The sequence below is a fragment of the Dermacentor silvarum genome, chromosome 3 (assembly GCF_013339745.2).
Source record: "Dermacentor silvarum isolate Dsil-2018 chromosome 3, BIME_Dsil_1.4, whole genome shotgun sequence".
Classification (NCBI taxonomy): Eukaryota; Metazoa; Arthropoda; class Arachnida; order Ixodida; family Ixodidae; genus Dermacentor; species Dermacentor silvarum.
In genome coordinates, this window is record NC_051156.1 from 80,840,793 (window position 1) to 80,863,865 (window position 23,073).

Consider the following 23,073-nt stretch of genomic DNA (forward strand, 5'->3'; position numbering starts at 1 on the left):
GTAAAACAGCTCATAATTGTACGATAAAAGAAGCACGCATATTTTTCAATTCCTCATTGCTCTTTTTCATGTCTTCGCGATATACAGCAACGGAAAGCGCGACGAAGGAACCACCACAGAAACAAGTACCAAAGGAAGGTGAAGAACACGATGTTTCGCACGCGGTCTATTATGAAGGAGTGAGTGCATTCATTTTAGTATTTTGTCTAGCTCATTTGTGTGCATCGATTGAAGAGTGACTGCCCTCAATATTGCAAAGTTTTTTTGACGTAGTCATGAAGTCAAGCTCAAAACACTATTTTTGATGAAAACTTGCTAAATGATGAAGAATAAAATCACTTCATTGCTTTCCAAAGTACAGATTGGAATTGGATGCTAGAGCAAAAAGCTAGTTAAAAAAGATTGGCTATGCCCTAGCAACCGTGACGAGGCTGTAGTTTTAACATATTTTTATTAACATAGACATACAAAGAAACGTAAAAGCATATTGTAAAGGATAAGACAAACTTGAATATTTTAAAATTATTACGGTAATTGCACAAGAGCGACTATATTTTGTCGGTAAATCAGACAATGATGATGAATCTGTCAATAAAATGCAAGAGTAGGCAGAACAAAACGATAAGATAGGATGGTAGTTTTGAGAAGAAGCTGTGATTACACATTAATGAATGTACACAATAATATAAGTAAAGCAAACAAGGATAGTAAATCACATTTAGAATATACTAAGAATACTAGGAGCGAATATTAGTCGTTGAAACGTAGAAAAGAAATTGTCGAAAGACTTGCGCATCAACAAACTGTTGTCGTAGGTGAATGTCTGTAGACTTGTTTAATATAAAGGGTAAATTGTGTTCTGACATCGGCAATGTAAATGTGTGCGGATGCGCGGAGGAACCATGTAGGATCACTCCTGGTGTTCACACGTTTGTTGTGAAATCGTAATGATGCGAGTATGTTTATAAATTCGGGAAATGCACTACATGAGAAACGGAAGCAACGTAAAATGTTGCTGCTGATGAGGATGACTTCCTACAATTTTTCGGTATGTGTTATTTGTTCGTAGGCGTCCTTGTTGTTACATTTGAAATATTCCGTTTATATATTTCTGCGTAGGTGCGTCAACCGTCACAATGTGTAAAAGGGAAAATAAGCATATTTTCCAAAACGGTACCAGACCCAAAGATTATGCTTTGCCTTGAAAAATAGCTTCGTGTACCTAGATGATTATTTTGATAAGCTTGTTCGCGTGTCATTAGAAGTAATGAGAAAATTAGATGCATGCATTCCCACCGCAATAAAATAAATGCAAAGCATAGAAATTAGTAAAAGTTAATTCAAGAGTTTTACCAAGAAAGTTTACTTCCTGTTACGACTCTACGAATGTCCCCCAAAAGTCCCTGAAGCTCTAAATAGGCATGCCTGTCGTTCAGTCGACTAAATTCTGGCAAAGTTATTTACCCTCACTACACATGCGTTCAAGAATGAATGAATACCTTCGGCGGTCGCGAAAACCTATTCTACCGTCCGCTTATTTTCTTTTTTTTTATGGAAAAGTATTTTTTGCATCAGTTCGGCACTGTGTGGGTGACTGCTTAACCTGGTGCCTGTTTCACATCCTGAGGGCTCTGCGCTGTGAACTGCCGTAGTGCATCCCCAGAGCAATACGTGAGCGACACCACGCCACTGGTGACGTCACCCACCCCCTTGTAGAGCGGGAGTAAAAGAGCAGTTGCAGTCACGTCAACGGCATAAGTCTGCTAAATTTGGCTACACTGCGCCAAAGTGGCTACAGTAAAAGGCCACGGATATGTAAGAAAAAAAATCGAAGCACGCTTAAGCTTCGCCTTTGAGTGGCACGCGATAGCATTCAAAGATCCCTGGCTGCCTATCAGGCTTCCCGGCAGCTGCAGCTTTCTTTTTTTTCCAACTTCGCCTCCTCATGCGGCTGCCGTAGGGAGCCTATTATACTCGCGGACAACTTTCTGTGGCAAAGAAGGAAAAGCTACGGGCGCGTGGCTGCTGCACATGTGCTACCGCGCCAAGAAGTGTGCCAGCATTTGACAGTGTTTTTAGTGGCTCGGAACAGATGCTGAATCGACGCAGCACACTAAACACAAATAATCCCAGATGGGAGTAAATGCTTAGTCGCCTAGCACGTTCCCGAATGAAGGTTTAATGTACTCCATTCATATGGTGTGTTAGTTAACTCCATCTTTCACAAGAGTGTTTGTGGTGTTCAAATAGGAGTAAATATTACTTCACTTCTCTCAGGAGTTATTAAGGTGTTGCAATCGGAGTGTATATTACTTCATTTCCGGAAGGGGTCTTTAGGTACCCTAATTGGAGTGAATATTACTCCATTTCATGCAGTAGTCTTTAAGTGCTTAAATTGGAGTAAATATTACTTCCACACTTACGAGGGTTTCAAGTGTTTTATATGGAGCAAATATTAGTTAATTTTGGAAAGGGTGTCTGAGGTGTTACAATGAAGTAAATGCTAATACTTTTTCTAAAGAGAGTTTCTCGAGATCCTGCTACATTATTTCTACATTTTTTCTGCAATGAACTGAAGCGGCAGCTTTACTGCCGTGGCTTTACTAAACTTATTAATGACAGATGATGTGTACTGCAGGTGCAAGGCTCTGTGCTGGTAACAACTTTTACCGTAACTTATTTTGTTTTCCGCCTTTCTAGTTACATTTTGAATTTATTTATAATACTTCAATGCATATTAATAAGGAAATGAATTAAAGTATAGTAAGAGCATTTATCTACCCATCTGGCTGACAACCCTTTCTCGGCTAGTCAACTCTGTTCGATAACATAAATCGAAATGCTAATTCAGCACAAATAAAATGCCCGCATTCGCGCATTCACATTCGCGAGACCATGTGACATTAACAATATTCAAGTTTCCATGAGGATTTCGTTCGTGATACCATTACACCATTAGCTAATGGAATCCTAGAAGGGAGTACATTCTCGCCTATGTAACTCTTGCTAGCATTTCAACGCACGTTATGATTTAATGAAGGAAATAAAACTCACAGTAGTTCTGATAGCTGTGTGAAGTGTATTTTATTATCTTAGGCATTACAACATCACACGGGAGACAAAGCATAGAGGAAAGCACAGCATTCGACGAAAATTACGCGTGATAAGAACATGGTATTTGAAATTATAGATATCAGTTAGCAATAATATAACGTATATACCATACATCAGCAAGGCCAAGAGTCCAACATATCGCACATTCAATAAACAAACGCGCCCGAAAACAATACGATGCAAATCTATTGATAAAAGGAAGTTCGAACTACATTGAATGACAGAACGATGCGTAGCCAATCTAACAACAATTTAATTACTCGAGGGAACCATATGAAGTATCGCTCTCCTTAACTTGGAGGGCACCACATTTAAAACAACAAATTTAATTTATTTACGAGCGCATTTCGTAAAAAAACCAGCCTAGCATGGCAGCAAACCTACAAACTTTAGCAAATGGCTTTTACTCAATATGTGGCATTGTGAAAATTCTGTAGATCATCCCGTATTTTAAGATTGGATGGAACTGGGGTCTTCTTAAATGACTGACGACAGGAGTCAGCAAGTGAACACGCTCAAACGACACGTACAGAAAATTTGACAGCCTAACCGACGTTCAAGTTATGCTTCGGGCCCATTGACCATGTCACCACGGTGCTTGAATGGTTGCCTCGTCGCCGGGAGAGAGAGAACATGCAGGGACGCTAGCGACAATGGACAAGCCGCATTCCGGGGGGGTCAGTGTCCACAAAACCTGCCACATGCTTGTCGGAGTGACCAGAGGTGATGATTGTTCTCACCTCCCCAACTTACTTGCAATCCCCGTTCTTCGCGTCGCCTTGGAATTGGTGGCGCGTATGTGTCTAGCTAATTTCATCACCCCATCTAGTTTTCTGCCGACTCAACTGCGCTTCCCTTCTCTTGGTATCCATTCTGTAACTCTAATGGTCCACCGGTTATCCATCCTACGCATTACATGGCCTGCCTAACTCCATTTTTTCCGACCTGTGTCAACTAGAAAATCGGTTATCCCTGTTTGCTCGCTGATACACACCGCTCTCTTCCTGTCTCTTAACGTTAGGCCTAACATTTTTCCTTCCATCGCTCTTTGTGCGGTCTTTAACTTGTTCTCGAGCTTTTTGTAAACCTCCAAGTTTCTGCACCATATGTTAGCACTGGTAGAATGCAATGATTGTACACTTTTCTTTTCAGCGACAGTGGTAAGCTCCCAGTCAGGATGTGCCAATGCCTGCCGTATGCCCTCCAACACAATTTTATTCGTCTGTAAATTTATTTCTCACGATCAGGGCGCAAGTTTGAATCAGCTAGCGCAAGACAGGGGTAATTGGAGATCACAGGGAAAGGCCTTCGTCCTGCATTAGACATAAATATATGTTGATGATGATGACGATGTGCCTACCTGCGCGCTGACAGATGTCAAAGCCCAACAAGGAAGTGCATGCAAGCGCTGCTCCAACAAAACTATATGCACGCGGATACACACATGAAAGCTTTCATGTGTAAGCTTCCACGAAAAAAAGCACCGACGTGCGCACGTAGTAAACACGCCCGCGCATATACACTGAAGCAACGTGCGCATGCACTCTTTTCTCCCGCGCACTTACCCAAGCACAGACATGCTTGCTTTTTTCGTCATAAAATGGGCCCGCTTGAAGTATTTTCATGGCATTTTGAACTTGAATCGAGTTGTTAAAGAAAACAGCAGCGCCACGTTAAAGGCATCTCCTCCACTCCGTGTAACATGTAACACGACGACCAAGACGTTCAGGCTCACCTCGTTTACGCAGCATCGACCGCCATTCTCGACAAATATTATTCTTGCACGCTGGGGCCAAGGCATCCATAAGAGCTCAAGTAAACGCCACAACGCCGAATGCCGGTACGGGCACGGAAAATCGTTTACCACGTTTCACCTGAGGTGACTGATGCGAGGTTGGCTCCGCAGGACGAGGCTAGTCGAGCGTGCATGGATGACATTGCAGCTGCCCGGCAGAGAGGAGGTGTCGATGGACGTTAGGACAAAAATGGCGCCTTTATGCCGTCATCGGCGAGGCGTTCGGAATCTCCGTCGTGTGTGGCGTGCTGAGGAAGACGTCGACATGTCGTTGCTGTCATTGTGACACCAAAGGCTTGTATATAGAAATGGCCGTTGATTATCCAATGTAGTATCCATAAGTTGAAGCGCACGAAAGAAGAAACAATTGCCGAGCCGTAAAGAACCCGACTGTACTTAGTTATGCAACTGCCGCACCAGCCTCTATTTTATTTTACTCCATTTACATACAAGATTTCTCATGAGGGAGAAAACTCCCGTTTACGACCGATTTTAGTACATCTATGAGTGTTGGACATGAATTCACGTTTTTATACTGAATGCGTTCCCGCCCATGAAATAAAACTTGGTGCCGAGGAGTATAAAAAGATTGTGCGTCGTATCTCGTACATATACCGGGAATAAGTTGTGTTTACGGTACATGGAGGAAATACGTTCTCACTCCAGTTCACGGCACGAGGTTTTCGCACTAATAAACTTCATTTTGTGAATGGAGTGATATCAGGTTATTCCGTTTTTTACTCCGTCATTTGGTAAAGGAGGTAAAATAATGGTTTAGTGCTTTTTTACTCCATGGTGATGGAGTAAACATATCGGGCTATGGAGTTTTAAAAGGTATTCAACCATAAAACCCCCCAATCTGGCTTATTTGTGTTTACAGTGAGCGGCCACGTGCGACGGTTTCGCGCTTTCTCAGACGCGGAAAGGAAAAGCCTCAAAATACGCAAACTTTTACACTCAGTGGTGTGTTGTGCCTCATTTATCTGTTGCTAATAAGGTATTTGTTTTCTCTTCGCCAGCCTAAACTGACGTGCATTTCAACGCGGGACTCTTTTCAGAAGCGCTATGACTTGTGCGCGCTTTGCCTCCGTAGCTTTCCTTTCATTTCCACAGAAAGTTGTGCGCGAGTATAGGCTGCCGTAGAGCTGTATATAGCCGCCGCAGGAAGTGCTCCCTGCGGGAGCCATATATACCGTAAAAACCGGACTATAGGTCGATCCCCCAACTAACCAATTCTAAAAATGAAAAAAATCGTTTTCAATGGCATAAGTACCGAAAGACACCCTTACCTTTAAACAAATGCGACTCAGTCGGTTGCACAATGGTGACAGTATTTATTTAAATGCTGCTCCGTGCCGTGATGATAAGGTGCTGACAAACACGCGGGTCGATGGTCGCACGATACGAAGCCCACGGAAACCTGGCGGGATTGCCGTGGGCTTCTGCGTACTCAATCGCCTTTTTCTTGAAGACGACGCTGAATTGCCGTCGGCTTCCGCTCATTTTGAAACAAAATGTGAAAAAGCAGCCTGAATGCGATGGCGAAGGCGGCAGTTTACTTCATCTGCCCATTGTTGCAAGACTTCCCTAGTTTTTCCGCCAATGTCCGGTATATAAGACGAGGGTAGACTTTTCGCAATGGTCTTTTGAAAAAAGTTCGACCTATATTCCGGTTTTTACGGTAGTAACTCTAGGCTGCCGAGGAAGCGAGCGCCATCTGGATAGTATGCGTGCTTTGAAATCCTGGAACATGGGCTTGTGTTTCAGCTTCCGCGTAATTATGCTTTCTCGTACATTCAAATTACAATCCGACGCTCTGACGTCTGTAGGCTGTGGTTACGTCGTAATTTAGAATTTTAACGCGATACCGTTAAGGGCCCGGTGTCGCAGAAAATCTGGCGTCGGCGTCCGGGTGAGCGTTGGTGTCGGCTTGGGCGTAAGCATATGCGTCCGTGGCATCCGTGGCGGTGAAATTTATCCGAACCAGCCCGACCACACAGGCCCTCCGCGTGGCACAAGTGGTTAGTGAACAAAAATTGAATTTCTCAAAGTAAAATTTGTCCGAAAAAATCGTAATCTATGACTTAACTACAACCTCCAGACATGATATGTGTCGGGCTGTAATTTGAATATACGAGAGAAAAGCCTGATAAGCAGCCAGGGATCTTTGAATGTTATCGCGTTCCACTCATAAAGGCGAAGCCTAAGCATCCTCCATTTTTTTCTAATGCATTTTACTTTCAGAAATTCGATTAGTTCACCAGTGTCTATTCACCACGCGGAGGGCCGCCTGCGTGGTCCGAGTGCTTCGGGATGATTTTCTTGGCCGCGGACGCCGACACGAATGCCAACGCCGGATTTTCAGCGACACGGGGCTTTAGGGCTCCTGTACTACGCTACTTTTGGCGACTTTTCTGCCTAGAACTGTTAAGAGCCGAAACTGACCTAATTCCCGCACGGAATGTACACGAAGCGGCGCAGTTGTTTCGCAAAATGTGCTGAATTGGCTTTAAGCATTGGGACAGGGCTAGGTGTCAAACAATGGCATTTATGACCTCTGTAGATTTATTCGCCGCGTTTCGATGAATAGGATAGACATATATCGTATTAATTTATGGTATCGCATAAGCTCCTACGCCACCGTTTACCTAAATGCGCATTTTCTTTTGCAGCAGCTAAAGGCACCTAGTGTCAAGTTGAAGTTAGCACTCTCACTTGCGAATGCAAACTGCAATGCAAATACCCACAGGCTGACGACTACATTCATCCGGTTCTCCTTCATCTGTCCGGGTGGGCAAATTTAGCGATGCTCACTTTGCAGTAATCTACCGTATTGTATTATAATAATGACGTTTCCCAGCGTGTCAGCAGTGGTTGCTATGTCCTGTGGCAGCCGTTGAACACGGACTCTTACCTGAACGCGGACTCTTACCTCAGACTACCTAAACGCAGACTTGGCTACGTCAGTTATGCGAGTCAAGTAACTCAGCGATGTTACTGTCATTTATTAATTACAAAGAAGACACTGTTTCAACGTGCATAATCTACTCGCAAGTGACCAATTAACCACAGCCGCAAACATGAAATGCTCTCTTTCGACAGAGTGGCAGCATCATGAGTTCAGCGAAAACCAAACTCGCACGAAAGGGTGGCGTCTGGCGTCGCACGAAAGAGTGGCTTCTGCATCGCCTGGGTGACGTTACTTGTTTCTTAGCACTCTATAGTCAGACCTGGCCTTCGGCCACTAAACCCCACAAAATCGGGCACTAAACCCGGGGCAGCAATATATTTATCCAACAACTCCACGGCGTTTCACGCGGTGGGGGCGCCACGGCAGGACGCAGAAAGCAATACGAAGCGAATGCAAAAAGACATTCTGGCAGAAACAATTCAGTATCGCTGTGAACGTCAGCGATATCTTCTTTATGTGACCTGCTGTATTCTCCATGCCGTTCTTGAATGACGAAACCTTATGGGCACATCAGCACACAAAATAAATTGCAAATTTGCTGTCAACCATAATGTCAATCGATACCAGGACATGGTGCATCTTGTCATCACAGCACCCCAGTTTAACCTCCGTAGCAACCCACACTATCCCTGCAATGGTCGTCCAACAAGCAGCCGCGCGGATGTGTGTGCCTGGGATGGGGCTATATCCTCCTGACTTCCGGGTTGGATTTAGGTTCACAGATTTTCCTGAAACTTTCAAGATATGATGTGTAGACAACAACAATGAAAAATGACGCTTATTATTTTAGTAATGTCCATGGTTTTAGAATGGCATGATGTCCAATATATTGGGAACTGGAACTTTATCAGGTGAATTGTGTAGTGGGCTTCCAGCAATGCAAAGCTACTTTACAGAAGAAAATGGTTACCAATGCTGGAACAAACATTTATTATTCAACATTTTACAAATATGAAATAAAATATGAAGAAAAGTGGGCCCTAATTTGTGACCCTAAATGGGCACAGAAGAGCTCGGATCAGCGATAGTGTCATCGTCACTGTCCGACAAATCGAGGTCTGATGAGCTGCCCTGGAGTATCTGCTCCGTCGTGTCATCCGACACACGAGGCCTGTCCCCTGAACAAAAAATAGGCACTTTATCCATGCACGCCATAAAAGAAAATTGGGTACAGTGGCCTTCGTAAACTCGGCGGTAATTCGGTTCTACTCAACGCGAAAGCTGGGGAAGTGCGAAGCAGTGATTCGCCGGTGTTTGCCTTGTGTTTTCTTTGTGTTTATCTTGTTTCCTCCTGTGTTTATCTTGTGTTTAGCAATCCATCATCCGTTTTGATACCTGTGCTAAGACACAACTGGTGGGAAACCGCCACGTACATGGAGCCAAATCCTTTGCTGCCCGTGGCCACGATGACATGCGATCAAATTGTATGATTTTAATGGATTTCACGAGTTTTTTCTAATTATTGGGTTTAATGCTTGATTATTCTGAATCATGTTAGTTTATTTTGAAACGGTTTTGATCAATTCTGCACTTGTTTTGACTGTGTTCTTGCGCATGACCACGAAATGACACGCAGACAGCCCGGGCTCCTCGCGTGCTTCGCACTTAAAAGACAAGCAAGCACAAAGAAACGTCGCGTGACACCGAAATGAACGGGTGTTCAACGCACGGCACGTGGCATATGTACAATCGCAATGACGGTCTTGAGTGCCAGTGTCCAATTTGTTGGACATGTAGTATCAAATGACTAGCAGAGAAAAGCAAACGTACGCGCAACTAAAAATTTCCATTCAGCATGCTCCCTGTATCATTACCTTTCCAGTTAATCATAAATAACACGGTAAAACGGTCAAACAATACTAACAACACTTACATCTCCTGCGGTCGCAGTAGAAGGTCGCTCCGCTGAATGCCGCCATGTCGCCTTTTTTATTTCCGGATCTGCTGGCGCAACTTCGACAAAACTTCATAGATGGCACTTGTAGGTTTCCAAAATATTGGACAACGGGCGTTTACGGGGGAAAATACGCTGAGGAAGGCATAGTGATGGCGTACTTGATGTCCAATATATTGGACAAATCTCCATAGCTGGAAGTCAGGAGGATATAGATTCATTATATTGAAGGCTCATGTAATGGCTTGTGCCATCCTGGAACATCCATTATGGGGTATTGACCCGGAGTTGGCGCATACATATATTGTATATGCGGTACCACCCCTATTACTTCAACCTCACCTTTTTCCTGGGAGACTTCGTTGACCAACTCAGAACCGCAGGAGCTGCGTTGGCTGATCCAGCGGGCACGCGAAATACCTCGAGCCAATGGGGCCCTGAACCAAGGGTCCCACCCTACGAGGAAGGCGTGCTACTTCATTAAAAATTAATGTTTTTCTTTCTATCTCTGGAGGTTGTCCGTGGCATGTACCCAACGACCCACGGTGTCCACTAGGCCAGACAGAAGCCAGCCGGTTGCCGCCCATTTGGCCACATTCCCAGTGGTCCATACGGTCTGCTCGGCAGGACAGCAGACAGCGCATACCAAGTTGACTCTACTACTGTAAATCGCAAGAAATATACAAATCACAAAGTAGGATAGAGAGAGAGAGCGATTATGAGAGAAAAGTCAAAAGGTTAGTCTGAACTGCAATGTCCCAGCTTGATTTTCAGCGTTGGGGAAGGAAGAGTGAAAGAAAGCTACAGCTAAAAAAACATTTACAAGACGACCATTGCCCTTAGATATAACGACTGGTGCTTGATGATACTTCCATCATACGCAGTAGCTGCGCGTAGGACTGATCGGGCAAAATATGGTCCCTCATTAAATCCAAATTCGTGTCATCGATCAGGAGGTAGTTCTAGTGACAGTATGATAGCAACAGTATACAGCCTATATTTGATAAGACTCGCCTCGCTTTAAGGAAGAATGTTACGGCCCTGACGACGCTGTATCAGACTGATACATCTAGTGCATCCGAAAAAGCAGGTATTGTGATGACAGCAAGAAAACGATCAAAACAAAAGAAAAACGGCACTATGCAATGCGATAGGTTATTAGGGATGCAGACGCTGCATATTATACGAAATATACAGAAAATGAGAATTTCTTGAGTCGTGTTCGCAATGTCATGGCATGATTGTCGCGAATGCCACGTCCTAACATTTTAATGGCATGAGTATGGTATATGAAACTGTGCAATAGTAATAAAAATTATGCACACAACCTATGAAAACGATCTCAACCGTTTTGATAGTAATTTAGAGGCAGGCATCGCGATGACTATTTCCCTTGTTGTGGGGGCACGTTAAAGGTTTTCAGCTGGTCAGAATTAATCCGAAGTCCACCACTACGGCGTCCCTCATTATCAAATCGTAGTTTGTCACGTTAAACTTTACAAAATAAAGTAAAGAATGGTGGACAGTGGCGGTACGAAAGATCGCTGGACAGAAAGTGATAATGAGATGAATAGACGAAATTTAACATTTGTCGATTTCAACAAAAAACAAGAGCATCAGCGTACAAAACGTACTTCTTTGGATACAAATCTCAATATAGATGCGTGGCAAACTAAGAAGCAAATATTGGCTATTGATGTCGTTTGCCTCGAAGGTGTAATATTTGGTTCTTGAACTCGCGAAGATAAGTATTTATCTTTAATCGCCAATACAAAAAAGTACATTTTCAAATGAAATCTAAAACAGGAATAAATGCGTAAGGGCACATACTCAAATATAATACACGCAGATCACTGCATCACAAAAGAAGGTGCACAAGCAAGACAATAGCTAATTGCCGAATCACAGCAGCGTAAAAATTTTTAAAAATGTCCGAAAAATGTGACACTCCCTATTGCGAAATCTTAGCTCAGCTGTATACGCGATTTCATTTCGCGATATACTGAGCCACAGTATTTGAGAGAGAAATCATCGTACCGACTGACAGTTGACCAGCGCCGTCAGCGCCTTGGCAGAAGGAGCGGCAGAATGGGAACGCTGACATGATGAGCGACATCGGAGCCAGCTGTGGAAGAAGACGGCGATAAATGCGCAAGCAGCGGCACGAGTGCGTTCGCGCGGTTAGGGACGAGCTGCGCTCTAGAAAATCACCAGCTCTTCCCCATTCCAGAAAAAGGGGGTAAGCGAAGCATGTCGTGTGTGTATCTCACCTTTGTGGTGATTTTCTTCCTTTCTCTCTCTCTCTCTCTTTCTATGTCTCTTCCTTCCTTTCTCTTTCTCTCTGACCTTCATTTTGACTTTCTTTCTTTCTGTCTCTCTTTCTTTCTGTCTCTTTATTCCTTTCTCTTTCTCTTCCCCTTTTTTCTCACCAGCATCACCCCGGCAGCTGATGCTGGTGATGTCGCTTCCTTCTTATTGCGCATTTTCTTTGTCCGTCATGGTGCACCACAGGTCCTGCTGAGTGACAGAGGCCCTGTGTTTTTGTACAGCGTCATACAAGAGCTCCACAGTTAATGCCAGATTGATCACCGCACATCTACTTCCTACTACCCTCAACCAATGGCCTCACGGAACGGTTGAACCGCACGCTGGGAGAAATGCTCGCGATGTACATCGATTCTGACAATCCCATTTGGGACGTCTTTGTGACTTATGCATGTAACACGATGACACATCCTACGACGGGTTGTTAACCAGTTTTGATTTTATATTGCCGCGAAACATCCTGCACACTTGAGACAATTTTACTATACCACTCCTACGTCTGAGCGAATTCATTCCAAAATCCGACGTCGCACGGCCTGCGGAAGAGTGTCGTCAGCTGGCCGGCTCATTCAGGTCTGACAGCCAAGCACCCCAGAACGATCTCCGCGACAACAATAAGCATGTGCGGAGTTTTGCAGCTGGATCCCTCGTCTGGCTCAGATTACCGTTCCACCCTCCAGGCCACGCTTCCAAGTTTGCTGCTCAGTACCACGGGCCATACCGCACCATCGAGTGCTGGTCTCCCCTAATTTATGTCATTGAGCCAGTGAATGTGTCCTCGGACTAGCGCCGTCTTAGTCGCCACATGGTCCACGTCAGCCGCCTAAAGCCGTATCACGACGCTCTAAAACTTTCATCGCCTTGAATCACCAAGATGGCTATCCTTCGCCGTCAGGGTTATTGTGATGAAAAAGAAGAGCAGGGACCAAGCAGTACAGGGGCGCTACCATCGATGCAGGGTGCGAGCGCAGGTCACGAGCAGTTGGCGCCGAGACCGTTGTTCTCTTGTTACCGTGCTGGCATTTCGTCTGCTGCTTGCCGTCAATAAATCTTATCACTGGAATGACGCCGATTTACCGACCACGACATGTTCATGACCACGAGAGCATACCTAGTGGTCCAAGGTAACAGACATTTAGAGTCACTGAGTTGGCGTAGAAGGCGTCATGACGACGGCATGACAAACTCAGATCACGAAGCCTGAATGACGACGATGGAACGACCTCGACAATGAGCACTCACCTAGTGACCTGAGCTTCTATACAACTCCAGCCACACCCGCCGTGGTTGCTCAGTGGCTATGGTGTTGGGCTGCTGAGCACGAGGTCGCGGGATCGAATCCCGGCCACGGCGGCCGCATTTCGATGGGGGCGAAATGCAAAACACCCGTGTACTTAGATTTAGGTGCACGTTAAAGAACCCCAGGGGGTCCAAATTTCCGGAGTCCCCCATTACGGCGTGCCTCATAATCAGAACTGGTTTTGGCACGTAAAACCCCATAATTTAATTTTAATTTAACTCCAGCCACAGCGTCGGCATGAGAGGCTAACAGCTAGCAAGTTTGCTAGCTGGATGGATGGATAGATAGATAGATAGATATGTTCAAAGCACCTTAAGTAACCAAAGGATGGTAATCGCAATAAAAGAACGCAAGCGCTGTAGTGTCAACAAATCACTAGGTAATCTATGATGAGCTACAAGTTCACAGAAAACGAATGGTGCTGATACCACAATGATTTGTTTAAAAAAGACATAAAATTCAGTACACTCTGTGGATGTGGATAACCAGCGAAGCTGTGTATGCGGTGATTGACCGTTGCTCCAGTGAACGTTACAAGTTTGAGGGATGGGGGCCACATGCACAGTTAGCATTTCTTTCTGTCTCGCGGTCCTTGCGGGCAACGCGCTTACGCTTGGCGTCCGCAGCCCGCTCATCATCGGTGGTTTCTCTACGCCGCCGCCGCCCCCATTCCCTTTTCTGTTAACGCCGTCGTTCTTGGTAGGCACGCTGTTCTTCGTAAGACTGTACAACACGCGGCCTACCCATTTCACAGTCAGAAGAGAGCTGACGGAAGGAGCCTACGTAGAGCATGGCTTCAAGAGACAGAAGGCACCGATATTAGTAGGCACTAGTTTAAATACGCGGGATAGTGTACACGTGCATGGTGCGAAGGTAGGCATGGCCAATGCGGGTGAATATGTAGTATCTGTTCTTATCAGCTTAATATCTGATGCGAGTTGTATTTGGACGCAACATATTAAAGCGACAGCGTTAAGGCCCCGTGTAGCAGAAAATCCGGCGTCAGTGTCGCAGTAAGCATCGGCTTCTGGCGGAAATAATCGTGCCGAACCACATCATCCAGAACCACCCCGACCGGCGGGGCCCTTCGCGTGGCGCAAGGTCATCATCATCATCATCATCAGCCTATATTTTATGTACACTGCAGGACGAAGGCCTCTCCCTGCGATCTCCAATTACCCCTGTCTTGCGCTAGTGTATTCCAACTTGCGCCTGCAAATTTCCTAACTTCATCATCCCATCTGGTTTTCTGCCGACCTCGACTGCGCTTCCCTTCTCTTGGTATCCATTCTGTAACCCTAATGGTCCACCGGTTATCCATCCTACGCATTACATGGCCTGCCCAGCTCCATTTCTTCCGCTTAATGTCAACTAGAATATCGGCTATCCCCGTTTGTTCTCTGATCCACACCGCTCTCTTCCTGTCTCTTAACGTTAGTCCTAAGATTTTTCGTTCCATCGCTCTTTGTGCGGTCCTTAACTTGTTCTCGAGCTTCTTTGTTAACCTCCAAGTTTCTGCCCCATATGTTAGCACCGGTAGAATGCAATGATTGTACACTTTTCTTTTCAACGACAGTGGTAAGCCCCCAGTCAGGATTTGGTAATGCCTGCCGTATGCACTCCAACCCAATTTAATTCTTCTGTAAATTTCTTTCTCGTGATCAGGGTCCCCTGTGAGTAATTGACCTAGATAAACGTACTCCTTTACAGACTCTAGAGGCTGACTGGCGATCCTGAATTCTTGTTCCCTTGCCAGGCTGTTGAACATTATCTTTGTCTTCTGCATATTCATCTTCAACCCAATTCTTACACTTTCTCGATTAAGGTCCTCAATCATTTCTTGTAATTCGTCTCCATTGTTGCTGAATAGGACAATGTCATCTGCAAACCGAAGGTTGCTGAGATATTCGCCGTTGATCCTCACTCCTAAGCCTTCCCAGTTCAAGAGCTTGAATACTTCTTCTAAGCATGCAGTAAATAGCATTGGAGAGATTGTGTCTCCTTGCCTGACCCCTTTCTTGATAGGTAACTTTCTACTTTTCTTGTGGAGAACCAAGGTAGCTGTGGAATCCTTGTAGATGTTTGCTAAGATATTCACGTATGCCTCCTGTACTCCTTGATTACGCAATGCCTCTATGACTGCTGGTATCTCTACTGAATCAAATGCCTTTTCATAATCTATGAAAGCCATGTAGAGAGGTTGATTGTACTCGGCATATTTCTCGATTACCTGATTTATGACATGGATATGATCCATCGTAGAATATCCCTTCCTGAAGCCAGCCTGCTCTCTTGGTTGGTTGAAGTCAAGTGTTGGCCGGATTCTATTGGAAATTATCTTGGTGAATATTTTATATAATACTGAAAGCAAGCTAATGGGTCTATAATTCTTCAGTTCTTTAACGTCTCCCTTCTTATGGATTAGTATAATGTTGGCGTTCTTCCAGCTCTCTGGTGCACATGAAGTTGTGAGGCATTGCGTATAAAGGGCCGCAAGCTTTTCAAGCATGATATCTCCTCCATCTTTGATTAAATCTACTGTTATTCCATCTTCTCCAGCAGCTTTTCCCCCTGGTCATGTCTTTCAAGGCCCTTCTAACTTCAGCGCTAGTTATAGAAGGAGCCTCTGTGTCCGGTTCATCACTATTTTGAATGAAAGTAGCTTGGCTGTTTTGGGCACTGTACAGGTCAGTATAGAATTCTTCCGCTGCTTTTACTATGCCATCGAAATTGCTGATGATATTACCATGCTTATCTTTCAGTGCATACATCTTGCCTTGTCCTATGCCAAGCTTTCTTCTTACTGATTTAATGCTGCGTCCATATTTTACGGCTTCCTCAATCTTTCCCACGTTATAATTTCGAATATCCCTTACTTTTTTCTTGTTGATTAGTTTTGACAGTTCAGCGAATTCTATCTGATCTCTTGAGTTGGACATTTTCATCTTCTGTCGTTTCTTTATTAGGTCCTTTGTTTCTTGGGAGAGCTTACCTACTGGTTGCGCAAGGTATTAGTGAACAAAAATTGAATTTCTCAAAGTAAAATCCCTCATCGTAAAATACGACTTAACCACCACCTACAGACGTGATAGCGTTAGATTGTAATTTGAAAATACGAGAAAAAAGCCTGATAAGCAGCCAGGAATCTTTGAATGCTATCGCGTTCTACCCTTAACGGCCAAGCTTAAGCGTCCTCCAATTCTGATGGTGTTTCGCTGTACCTTGGTTCTAGGGAACATTGAGGGGAATATTGAAAACGAAGCCTTTCTATATTTTTATCGGGCCCCATGTCGCAGAAAATACGGTGTCGGTGTCGGCGTCAACGCGGCCAATAACGCTATTAAACTTATTTTTGCAAGCTGGCGGAGTGCATCAGGGCTGCATCACGTACGCCGCGGGCCGGCCCGGTATTGCAGTATCTTCGCGATTTTTGCTCTATAGACATCGATCTGCTGGAAAATAGCCATATTTCCACGACGCAATCTGTGCCCAACAACGCTGACGACGAAAACGGCGACCTCGAGTGTACGAGCGAGATGCTAGAGAAGTACATAATTGAATGCCCTTTTGCAAGATTATTTGGCCCATTTCCCAATAAATGTAATAGCGACTGATGCTTCCTCGTGTGAAGAGAAGGCAGGCGTGGGAATATACTCACCATCCCTCGACTGGTCTTTTTCAGTTCGCCTGCCCAGATTACACATCAGTTTTTCAGGCCGAACTTCTGGCAATAATTCTTGCATTGCGAAAGTTACCGCTACATGTTACAAAAGTTATGATTGTCACAGATTCACTTTCTGTATGCAGCGCGCTTAATGCATCTAGAAATTTGACAGCTTTAAACACGTTTTATACATTAGCTCTTCCCCACTTAAAGTTAGTTCATTTAGTATGGGTACCAGGCCACCGAGACATTCAACTTAATGAAATAGCTGATTCTTTAGCACGAGCTTCTTTAAAGGGTCCGGCGATATCTGTGCTGCCGGCAACTGCGTATATCACTGCAGCCAGATATAGGCAGTTTTCTTTGACTGAAGACAAGAAAAGCCTCGCACTAGCAAAATCAACAGACTTTATACATCTAAATTATTCTTTGAATCGACAGTGGTGTCCCAACCGGCAATTCGAAGTAACATTTACAAGACTGCGTTGCCGTATTCCACAACTAAATTTTTACTTGCACAGATGTGGTCTGGGGCATCACCATTATGCTACCTCTGCAATGAACCAGAATCTATCGATCACTTTTATTGCGATAGCAATTATATGGACACTCAAAAGCAGATTTCTGCCGTCGGCGTCGCCGTCGCCGTGAGGTTCCGTATGACGTCAATGGAGATGAAATCGTCGCCGCGCGCCGAACGCTGTATGTGCGAGTGAAAGGGCGCGAGGGGCGCGCGCTTTCACGGGGAGTGAACGCACGGCGGAGAACAAACGCGCGTTCTGCGCCGTGCTCGCTTAAGGGCTGCAGAAGTAGGCGTCTCTTTCCTCCTTTACAATATATGTAGATACATACATATATATGTAGAGCAAACGCGCCTTCTTCCGACGCGCGAGGGGCCGTGGGGGAGGGGGGGGAGGGGGAGGGAAGGGAGGCGACGTTTAGCTGCGGCACCAAGTGCCCATTTATATCAGAGGCTCCAGCAACAGTCACCAACGCCGCACGCATTTTGAGCTAACGCGGGCTACACGCCGACGGCGTCGACAACAGTTCTGCGTGTTGCCGGTGCTGCTGCATGTCCAAGTTTATACAGCTTATAAAGCTAATATCATTACTCCGTATAGCTCTCTACAAATTTGCTATCGCAATTGATGCTTCGCCTTTCAGGTGAAACTGCGACAACTTTTTTATTATCCTGTCGGCGGTTTTCTAATCATCGACAACGATGTTTAGAATGCGCACTTCGTAATCTAGGACTGCCGTTAAGCAGTTCAGTTTTACTCTCACTTGGAGCCACGGTGTTAGGATATGGCCACGGGAATGTTTGCCGAGCCATTTATAACTTTCTATGTGACACAAAAAGATTGCCGTATTAATATTTTCCCATTGTTACGTGATTGCTTTATTTATCCTTCAATAAATTATAACTTTAGCAAATTCAAAACGTAAAGTCACAAATCCACAATTATTATTATTATTATTATTCAAAATCTACGTTTGCTGTATTTAATTTATTATTAAATTCATATTACTATTGCTATTCAGGCAAGGCTGACTATCTTAGTATAGACTACTTAATTCTTTTATTAATGCTTTATTTCTCATTTTCAATTAGTCATTTATTTTTATTCTTATACTGATGTATTTAAAAATCATTTATTTTAAATTTCTATCATAATACCACCCGGTTCGTGTCCTATCCCCCTCAGTGGGTTGTGCCAAGTGTTGAGGCATCATCATCATCATCATCATCATAGAGAAGTAGAAGCCTGAACTGACCGCTTGTTCTAATTATCTCGAATAAAGACCGCTCTCCGCTCTTGCCTCCAGTGAGCCGTGACACTGGTGGAAGTGCTGGGTATCGCATCATCGCCTAATGATTGGGATGACTCCTGCGAGTAGCTCTGCATCCAGCCCTTCAAGACATCATCCACGCGTCGAGACACCTGTGCACCACGCAAGCTGCTGCCTGCAAGGTCTGTGCCCGGAATTCAGTCTCTTGCAATGAACTTTGTAAGCGGCCTCACCTACTGTGGAAATAGCGCTTGCAAGTCGAACACAAATGACTGTTCAAAACAATCTAGTCCCCACAAGCTTCCACGGTGACATGTATGAAGACACCTAAGGCTGGCTGGACCAGTACGAACGCGTAGCTCAGGTCAGTCAGTGGCGTCCGGACCAGAAACTTTCCAATGTGTACTTCGCTTTTGAATGTAGTGCAAGGACGTGGTTTCAAAACCGCGAAGCGAATTTGACAACGTGGGACGAATTTTGCCGTCGGCTACTTGATACCTTCGGAAGCACTGATCGCCGACATAATGCACAACGCCTTCCCGAGTTGCGCATTCAGACGCCCAGCGAAAGCGTTTCTATGTTTGCGGAGGACATATCTCGTTTGTTTCGCCACGTGGATCCCAACATGCCTGATTCTAATAAGCTGAGTCATCTCATGCGCGGCGTAAAAGAACAGCTATTCGCTGGTCTCGTGCGCAACCCGCCTACAACAGTGTAAGATTTCATTAAGGAAGCCACAGCAATTGAGCGGGCGCTCCAGCAGCGTTGCTGGCAATACGAACGCCTGACTAAAGATGCGCCTGCAGCAGCCGCAGTACTGGCAGTGAGAGGCGAGGCCTCGCTGCGTCAACTGATAAGAGCCATTGTGCGCGAGGAGATTGCGAAATAAACTGCGACAAACAAGGAGTTTACTGTTGTTTCGGTCGCCGAAGTTGTCCGCCAAGAAATCCGGCACGCATTCGCATCTCCTGAGCCACTCCCTGAACCGTGTCCCGAGCCGCGCTTCGAGCCACGCACATACAGCTACGCAGACGCTGTCCGTCGCCAGTTTTCTACCGTGCCAGTACAGCAATACCACCAGCGGCCACCTATTGCTGCCTGGATACAGGGGGACCATTTCAGGCGACCCCAGCGTCGCAGGACCGACGTATGGCTCACTGCTGATCGCCGACCATTGTGTTTTTACTGTGGTGAACCAGGGCACATTTATCGTTTTTGCCCTCATCGCCAGTGAGGCATCCAGGAAATGTCACTTGCCACTCCGGGACAGCTTCCAGACAGACATCCGCGGTTCGACGACAGTGTCACTCGGGAAGAAGGCAGCTCAGCTAATGTCCGGTCGCGCTCGCTGTCTCCGTTACGTTATTCTTCACAGAACTGTCGCAGTTTCGCCAACGTGGTAAGAGGCCTCTCTCCAAGCCCATGGCGGGGAAACTGAAATCAGCGGCATCCGGGGGGAAGGTTGCAGGTCGTCGAACCGTCGAAAATCCCCTATTATTACTGAGAAACGAGCAGAGAAACCCGGCGAAACGGAACGCCGGCGAATTTGTGAGTGCAGACCTACTCTTAACGATTGATGGGCATGACGTGACATCTTTAGTTGATACTGGCGCAGACTTTTCAATAATGAGTGAGCAGTTGGCAGACCGGCTTAAGAAAGTCAAAATGTAATGGACGGGCCCTTACATTAGAAATGCCGGGGGCCGGATAATGACACCTACAGGAAAATGTACTGCACGACTCCAGATAGGCAATACAACTTTCGTCGCCACTTTCATGATTTTAAAAGAGCGCTGCAGATCACTTATCCTTGGAATGGATTTTTTGCGGGGGTACGGCACCGTGGTTAACATGTACGGGATGGCGAGATAACCTTATCAACTAGTATAGACACGAGTCACGACCAAGAGCGCCAACTTACATTGTTACGTGTCGCCGATGACGACGTCTGCATACCACCACTATCATGTAGTCTTGTCTCCGTCAGTTTCGGAGAGCAAGTTTACCAAGGACGGTGTAGCCGAATAATTAACTGCACTTCTGTTCCATCAAGGTGTGGCCATTGCTCGGGGTATCGTCAGCGTAATCGGCGGTCGCACAGACGTATTACTGGCAAATTTCGCAATGAACGCCGCAACATCAGTAAAGGCACCGCTGTGGTATACTTTGAAGAAATTGAGCACGTTCAACACTGCTTTGCTGTAAAAGAGGAATCAACCATCGATACGATGCCACAGGCGCCCGTCGTCGACGTTGACCCAGGTTTAGCGCCGCAATAGAAACAAAGTCTCTGCTTGACCATTTTAAGGACTGCTTCTCTACAACGTCCCGAGTGCGTCAAACACCACTGACGAAACACCGCATCATTACGGAGGAACCAGCAATACCCATGCAGCAGCATCCGTATCACGTGGCTGAGAAAGAGCGTGAAGCAATACAGCAGCAAGTCAAGAAAATGCTAGAAGATGATGTCATGCAGCCGTCAAAAAGCCCTTGGGCATCGCCGGTGGTACTTGTTAAGAAGAAAAGTAGCCTACGGTTTCATATCGATTATCGCAAGCTCAATTGGGTTACGAAAAAAGATGTGTATCCCTTACCACGCCTCGACAATTCCCTCGACAGGCTACGGCATGCACTTTATTTCTCATCGATGGACTTAAATAGCGGATACTGCCAAATAGAGGTCGATGAGCGGGATCGCGAAAAGACTGCTTTTGTGACGCCTGATGGGCTGTATGAATTCAAAGTTCTCCCTTTTGGATTGTGCTGCGCCCCAGCCACGTTCCAAAGGCTTAATGTACCTAGACGACGTGTTTGTTTATTCTGCCACATTTGGTGAACATCTCAGACGGCTACGGTCAGTTTTTCCAGGTATACCGTCCGCTGGGCTTACTTTAATACCTGAAAGGTGCCACTTTGGCTATAAAGAACTACAGTTTTTGGGCCACGTTGTAAGTCACACAGGTGTCAGATCTGATCCTGAAAAAATCGCAGCCGTCGCAAAGTTTTCAAGACGTACGGACAAGAAGGCAGTCAGGCGCTTCCTGGGCCCATGCGCATATTACCGGTGATTTATTGCGCGTTTTGCACGCATCACCTCACCCCTCACCTGCCTAAGCAGAGAAGATGTTTCGTTTGTGTGGGGCGAGGAGCAGGAGGCGGCATTTAACGAGTTGCAGCACCGTCTACAAACTCCGCCTCTTCTTGCCCACTTTGACGTGGATGCGCCGACAATGATCCACACCGATGCCAGCAACGTGAGTCTGGGCGCCGTTCTTGTTCAGCGGCAAGACGGCGCCGAGCGAGTTATCGCTTACGCGAGTAGAAGACTGCCACGTGCCGAGTCGAACTACTCCACCACAGAGTAGGAATGCTTAGCTGTAGTATGGGCAGTTACCAAGTTCCGCCCGTACAAATACGGCCGCCCATTTCAAGTCATAAGTGACCAACATTCTCTCTGTTGGTTGACCAACATGAAAGACCTAGCTGCAAGTTTGGCACGCTGGCTTGAAGAGTAGGACATGCCAGTGGTCTATAAATCGGGAAGCAGCACTTGGATGCTGACTGCCTTTTCAGATCGCCGATCGAGTTATCACGCGATGATGACGAATCCGCAGGCTTTTAAGGAGTTGATGCGGCCACCATCTCTCAAGAAAAGCAGGAGGACCAGGAGCTCGCTTCACCAATTTATTTCTCAGAAGGCCGCACCACAAACAAGCCTGGAGTGTTCTGAAGGGACCTATCGTCATTCTACATATGCAACAGTGTGCTTTTTAGGAGGAACTTCTCTTCAACAGGGAAGAGATATCTACTAGTCATCCCTAAAACTATCTGCAATGAAATCTTGCAGGCCTGTCACGCCGAAGCTACCTTAGGCCATTTAGGCTACACAAGAACATTAGCACGGATCAAAGAGAAGACTGGCCACGGCTCGCAGCACAGGTGAAGCACTACGTTCGAACGTGCCTTGACTGTCAGCGACGAAACGTGCCTTTTACGAAACCTGCTGGACTATTACATCACGTTCCAGTGCCGGAAACGCCGTTTGCACAAACAGGGATGGACCTTTTGGGCCTATTCCCAATATCTGCTGCCGGAAATCAGTGGATCATAGTTGCGACAGATTACCTTACGCGATATGCAGACACCAAGGCACTTCCGAGCAGCACAGCATCCGAGACCGACAGTTCTTCATCGAAAACGTTGCCCTGAGGCACGG

At 45.7% G+C, this 23,073-nt stretch overlaps 1 protein-coding gene across 2 annotated transcripts in view; it reads left to right on the plus strand.

Annotated features, from left to right (window-relative positions):
• The window catches only part of LOC125943852 (uncharacterized), a 378,186-nt gene that overhangs the window by 160,889 nt on the left and 194,224 nt on the right, over positions 1-23,073 (plus strand). The window lies entirely within an intron of this gene.